Here is a 7,049-nt window from a genome sequence, read left to right as displayed (position 1 = left end):
ATCATGGGGATAACCGGTTGTGTGAATAGAATTATTGTTTCAAACAAGCAAGAGTTTTGAAGAATTGGAATTCAGAGCTCAGGCAATAACTAACATTCCATGCTACGTTACAAGGCGTCTCCACCAAATTGTTGTCATTTACATAATGCTGTGGAGACACACATTTGACTTTTTGCTTCCAAAACCGTGCTGAATTGCATGAGTGTATTGAACCTAATATCGTCGTTGTCGTGCTTTTTTTTTTCGCACTTGCATTATTTTTGGGCCAAATTGTGTTAAGAACTCCATTTTGTGCAGCTCACAATGCCTCACCTTTTGACCTTCACAGATCCCCAAAATTCGATTTCAGTCCTGAGATATTCCACGAAATCCGAAAAAACTCCGTGCATTTTGGTCACCCCCTGAAAATTGATGTAAATGTGACAACTGGCCAAAGGGATTTCAGGACAGAATGCGTTTGACGCACGTGCAAGTTAGACTACCGTAAAAATTTCTAATTATAACTTGGGCAAAACGGGTTTGTTATTGTTTACATTGCTTGCTTTTTTTTTATTAATGGTCAAACATAAAAACGCGTTTTTCTCTGAACGTCCAAATGGCACGACGACGTCGACCTTTTGACCTTCACAGATCCCCAAATTTCGATTTCTGTCCTGAGATATGGGTAATTCTCTACCAACTCACACGAAATCGGGAAAAGTTGCCCCGACTCCTCTTCGATTTGCGTGAAACTTTGTCCTAAGGGGTAACTTTTGTCCCTGATCACGAATCCGACCAACTTTTTCAAAACTTTTTTTTCGTAAAATCGCGATAACTGTTTATAAGCAAACCCCTTATGTCTATATATCAAAATTTTTGTAATTGTCTGCTCTACAACTTTGTACAACATTGTTACACTCTAAAAAAGAATCCTGCAAAGTTAGAAAAAACACGAAATTTTAAAATGAAAAATTTTGTTCTAAATGAAAAAATGACCCTTCTGGGACAATGTAGATTCGAAAAGTACATTAAATTTCCCATAAAATGACATGTTCCAAAAATTTTTACAGTCGAGTAACGGAAAATGGGAGAATTATTAAAACTTTTTTAGTGTTTTTTTCGATGAAAAATACGTTTATTCGGAATTCTGAGTACGCCATCAAATCGGGCGTCTAATTTTACATAAAAGTCCCTTTGACACCAATTTTCTATCTCATCACCGTTTCAGGCTGCGAATTATTGAAAATCACCTCCTTTTTCGCATGTTCAAAAATGAAAGGGGTCGTACCGCCCCTCCGATACGAGATATCAAAAAACGGACCTCGGATTCGTGATCAGTGACAAAAGTTACCCCTTAGGACAAAGTTTCACGCAAATCGAAGAGGGGTCGGGGCAACTGCTGTGTGAGTTGGCGGAGAAACACCAGTTTCCAAGATATCTAACGCATTCTTAAAAAAATCAAATAAACCAAAATTTGGTGTGTGTGTGTGTGTGGTCCAATCCAATACCCGCTAACCGGTAGCGATATTATGGGAAAGAATAGTTTGTATCAGGCTTTGTATTTGCCGAATGCTGATACAACTTATCTCAGTCCCGGGTATTAGGTGGTGATAGCCCTCGCGCTGCTTCCAACGACCAGTTTCAGAATGACAGAGCTCCTTGCGGTCCAATTCCGAGGTCGCATTGTTCGGCCCCGCCTAAACATAGAAGCAAGCATCTGAAGGAAACTCGATCTATATTTAGACTTCCAATCCCGTCAGGCAAATCAGGGATCAGCGCGTATTTAATATGAGAAGATAACATCTTTCAACACTACGGATCAATTCACTGCTAGAGTGTAAACCTTCTGATGGCCGACTGCTTAGCGTCCCAGACCACCAATCCAGAGGTGTGAGTTCGAATCCCACCTGATTCATTTTCGTTTTTGTTCATATTCAAAGTTCAAATTCCTGATTCCAAATTTCAAAGGTACCGGCCGGGATTTGATCCCTGAACCTTCTGCTTATGAGGCAGAATCCGTAACCATTAAGCCACAGAGCCGGTTCAAATAAACCAAAATTTGGTGAACTAAATCTGTTTTTTTTCCAAAGGTTAAACTTTTAAAAAAGTTTAAAATTTCAAGTTTGCTTTTACGAGTAATATCGGTTTTCACGAATGCGAGAACCACGTAGGAATATATTTACGTTTATAGTGCAAATGCACCATACTCATGAATAAATTCCTTCGTGGTTCTCACATTCTTATCTAATAATCTCGTGGTTCTCACATTCGTAACTTAACTCACGATTACGAGAATTGATTTTTTTCTGTAAAGAGGAAATTCATGGTTCAATGAAAAATCCCGGTAGACTCGAGTTTTTGTTACTATTTTTAAGGAATATGCCTTTAAAAACAAAAGTGTTCCGTGTTTCTAACATTAATTAAAAACGGTAATAAGCAATTAGTCGAGCTCAGAAATGAGTTTAGTTTTTAGGAGGTTTCTATCAATGTCTATCCCGTTTGATATAAAGTTCGTAGAAAGTTTAAATGTAAGGAATTTCTAAATTTTAATCATAGCAATATACTATTGGATTTAATTATATTTCATACAAATATTATTGAAGTGCCTGTATTCTAACCTTTGATTGGAAAGCATGAATAGATAAAACATGATACAATTTCAATAAAAAAATCTTTTTATTGTCATTTTTTACAACATGCACATTTTCAATAATTGTTCAGAAGCTATAATAATTTGTAAAAAAACGTTATTATTTGTTAAGATACTTTTTTATCTTGATTTCTTCTCCTAAAAAATAATAATTTTTTTATCTGCCAAGTTATAATGATTTAGAAAAAAATATTAATGAAACTTCTTCAACAGTAATATTAACTCTTCAATAGATACTGAATTTCCATACATGTTATTTATTTTTCCAAAATTGTTTTTTTATCCAGACATCATTTCCATAAAAAAGATCTGGATTCAAGAATGTGTATAACGAACACTTAAGCGGCAATAGCATTAGATAGGGTTGTCAGATTTTATATACAGTTCATACTCAATTATCCAAAGCATCGATTTGCGAATTCTGTGACCCCATTTAGCGAAATTTGAATGTTTGATTGCCATTTAAATTAAAAATGCATATTTTCAATATTTTACTGCCACCATTTCGATCGCCACCTTGGATTTTAAAATTCAAAATCACTTTAGAGTAGTTTAGGGGTCATCCTTAAGCTCAACAATCAAAATAAGAAAACGAAAAAAGTCGTGATTCGATTATCCGAAGTGAAATTTTGCCAAAGCCTTTGGATAACACTGACTTGCAAAAATTTACAAAAATGACTGCGCAGGCCCAGCTCGAGGGGAAGCATGAACTTTGGGACCCCAGAAACACGTGCCCTTTGAATTTTTCAAAAATATTTAGACAGGGTCGAGTGTTTTTTCTCCGAAATTTGTATGGAGAATTAGGGCGGTTCGTCGCTGTTGCATACAAGCAAAAATTTGCATGCAATATGTGCGAGTAGCGTCATCCAGTAAAAAACATGTTTTAGACGAGTTTTGAACACGCTGTATCTTTTTTCAGGGGCAAGCCAGCACCATACTCTCTTGGGGAAAGTTATAGAGCACATTCCACAGCATCAGAATATAGGTTTTGATATATCATGAAACGTGGATTTAATAAATATCAAAATCCAAAAAAATGGGTTTCTCCATACAAATTTATATGGAAAATTTAATCGCTTTGCGCAAAGTGTGGACTATACCAATCGGTCCCAAACTTTGAGGAGTTGTTTAGGACCCCAGAAGGAACTTAAAAAGTGCTGTGCCTACTAAATTTGGACAACTTTATTTTTTTTCCATACAACCATATTACACCCTAATGTGAGAGTAGCGATCAGTACTAATTCTCTATTACAAGCTTTGGAGAAAACCCATTCGATCTTGTTTAAATATTTTTGAAAAATTCAAAGTGTTGTTGGTCGGTGTAATCGAGTCTGGACTGTATTTTGGACGCATAGAAATTGTATTTTCAATACCTTTCTTAAAATGAATATTACCTCTTTTTGAGTGTTTTATAGCCTTTCCTCAATATGACGAAGAAGGCAACAGAGCAATTTCAGCTCAAATCAGGATTTTTTCTGGTACTTTTGTACCCGACCCTCTCCGATTTCAATGAAACTTTGTAGACATGTTATCCTAGGCCTTTATAAGCCATTTTTGTGTATATGGAGCCAATAGTACTCGAAAATAACATTTGAGAAGGGCGTAAGGTATTTAAATATTTTTTGTATTTTGCAATTTAAAAATTACTGTATCTCGAAGTCCCTCGAGTCCCGCCCGTGTGGATCAATCGGACCGCGCACTGGACTCACAATCCAGAGGTTGCTGGTTCGAATCCCGCGGCGGGCGCTCTCAAAATTCTAAGTGTAAAGATGGGTATCCGGCGCCGTCGCTCCGTGCCGTACTCAAACACTTAGGAGCCCAGGGCGGCGAAGTCCTTGTAGTTAAAAGAAAGACACTAGTGGTTGGTACTAGCAATGGTGGCCGACAGCTATAAAGTCAACTTCGTTCGTATCTCGAAGCCGTTGCATCGTATCAAAAAGTGGTCAAAGACAAACTTGTAGGAAATTGGACGGGCTTTCTGAAAAAAAAATACACTGAAACAAAAATACACGCCACATCTATGAGATTTTTTGATTTTTAAGTCTAAAATTTAAATTTAAAGGTGATGTCATGATTTTTTTTCGTTTAAAATTTTTGAGGAAATAGCCTAAAATGTTACCAAAAGACTGACGAAAAATGCAGGATGGTATGTCTCCCCTAAAAAAAAATACAAAAATCATTTACTATAACTGTTTTTTTGAAAAGTGGTCTAAACGTCAAAATTTTTAAAAACCAGTGGTGGGAATCGATTTTTTAGACAATTTTACATAAAAGACTCCATATTGATCATTGTCCTATGTCCAATCCTTGGGAAGATACAGCGGTTTTAAAAATAAAAAAGTTGAAAAAACGGGTTTTTTGGTGATTTTTGGCAATTTCTATATGACAGATTTATTTTTTCAGTCTCGTAAATATTTTTACCGGAAAGCTCGTCCAATTTCCCATAAGTTTGCCTTTGACAGCATTTCAATTGGATGTAAGGGGTTACAGATATAAGCTTAATTGCATTGCTAATAACTGAAAATAGAATATTTTTTTCAGTGTGGTAGAAACTAGGATAGTAAATTATCTTACGTAAATATAAAAACGATATTAATCAAAAAGCTGTCAAAGACAAACCTATGGGAAATTGGACGAGCTTTCCGGAAAACATATTTACGAGACTGAAAAACCAAGTTTGTCCTAGAGAAATTGCCAAAAACCACAAAAAACCCTTTTTCAACATTTTTATTTTTAAAACCGCTTTTTCTTTCCAAGGATGTGTATATGACACAAAAATGGCGTATATAGGCCTAGGATAACATGTCTATATAGGCAAAAATTGGCCACTATGGTTTAAATATTTCGTCAAAGTAACAATAAACAGTTGAGGAACAGCATCTAATTCCAGCGTACACCTAATGTGGTCATTAGGGTGGGATTTCTAAAAGTTCTCAGATCAAGTTCTGGTGTGGTTCCCCTTGTAGTGCATACCCCTAGTGTATGCACTCTCAGGCCAAATATCAGCTCATCTGGTTGAAAAGTGGCTTGTCTCGAGCGGGTTCAAGTTTACATGGAAATTACTATGAGATTTTTTAATTTTCGTTCATTCGCTCCTACAGGCCTGGGGAAAACATGTAGAAACTTCTAGGATGGTCAGAAATGGGCGGAATCGTCTGGGGAACAACTTTCCCTAAGAGACCAGGTCGATTCGTTCAACCCCCATCGAGTTCAACGGCAATACATCCGGGGTTTTCGGAACCAACGGGTTTCCCCTGAAAAGCATCAAATTTTCCTTAGCATGCTATGAATGCTTGATGAACACCGCGACGCCACATGTCAAACAGCTACCACGTGGACTAGCATCGCCTATAAAAATGACTTTTTATTACTTTTTGAACCATAGAATTATCATTCATGGTGATCAGGATACTATTCAGCTGTATTCTGAACCTCCAAATAAGAAAAAAAAACTGTTATGGTGCAAATTTTACAATCACATGGTAGCTGTTTGCACTAGTGGCCATATCAACACTTTAACATTCAATTGACACATTCTCAGGCAATGTACACCTTAGGATGAAATTTTGAAAAGCGTGTATGAGCTATTTGGATATTTTTCCTCGATTCTAGACTACTTGAAGCTTCAAAAATCATGGTTTTCATTAATTGATCATTTGAATATCATGTTGTACAAGTTGGTTAGGTTATGCATCAATTCGTGATAAAATCATCGTTTTAAAACATTTTTCTAAAAACTCCTGGTTTTCAGCGAAATAAAATCCAAAAAATATTCTTTTGATTGCATTTTGTAGGTTTTTAGTTGTACTAAACGGAAATGTCATGGGTTTGCAGTTTATCTTAAGTTAAGTATTTTTTCAAACTAGTGTAAGTTTACCATTTTATTGCGTTGCAACGTCACGAAAAAGGTCATCATGTCATTATGTCAACAAAAAACTAAACATTCAATCATTTTGATACTTCAGATGCTCTTTGTACTTGGAAAGAGCTTTCAAATGCAATCTAGAGCGACTTAATTGGTTGTCTAGATCCAAAGTTACAACAGGTTTAAGTTTGCGTTGCAACGTCACGAAATTTTAAATCATATTGGTCACATGGCAAAAAAGGTGTATGCGTAGTTGGTTGTTGAAGATAAAAGGGTACTAATATTATATATTTGTTATATAATGTTTCCGAGCATATTTACAGAAGAATTGTACATGGGTCATTCACAAATTCCGTCATTTACTCGAAAAAAAGTATTTTATTAAACTTGTTGAACAAATCAAAAAAGACCGATGTTCACAAGGGGGGAAAATTCTAAAACTTTCAAAAAAGTAATCACGTGGTTACTGGTTGGCCCCTTTATGATAAACTGATTTACGTGAGGGTTCATTCTAATACAACGCAATGATTTTTTTTATCCCACACCCTTATGTAT

Source organism: Culex quinquefasciatus, chromosome 2 (genome assembly GCF_015732765.1).
Source record: "Culex quinquefasciatus strain JHB chromosome 2, VPISU_Cqui_1.0_pri_paternal, whole genome shotgun sequence".
NCBI lineage: Eukaryota > Metazoa > Arthropoda > Insecta > Diptera > Culicidae > Culex > Culex quinquefasciatus.
The sequence above is the reverse complement of the archived record's forward strand: the minus strand, read 5'-3'. Positions refer to the sequence as shown.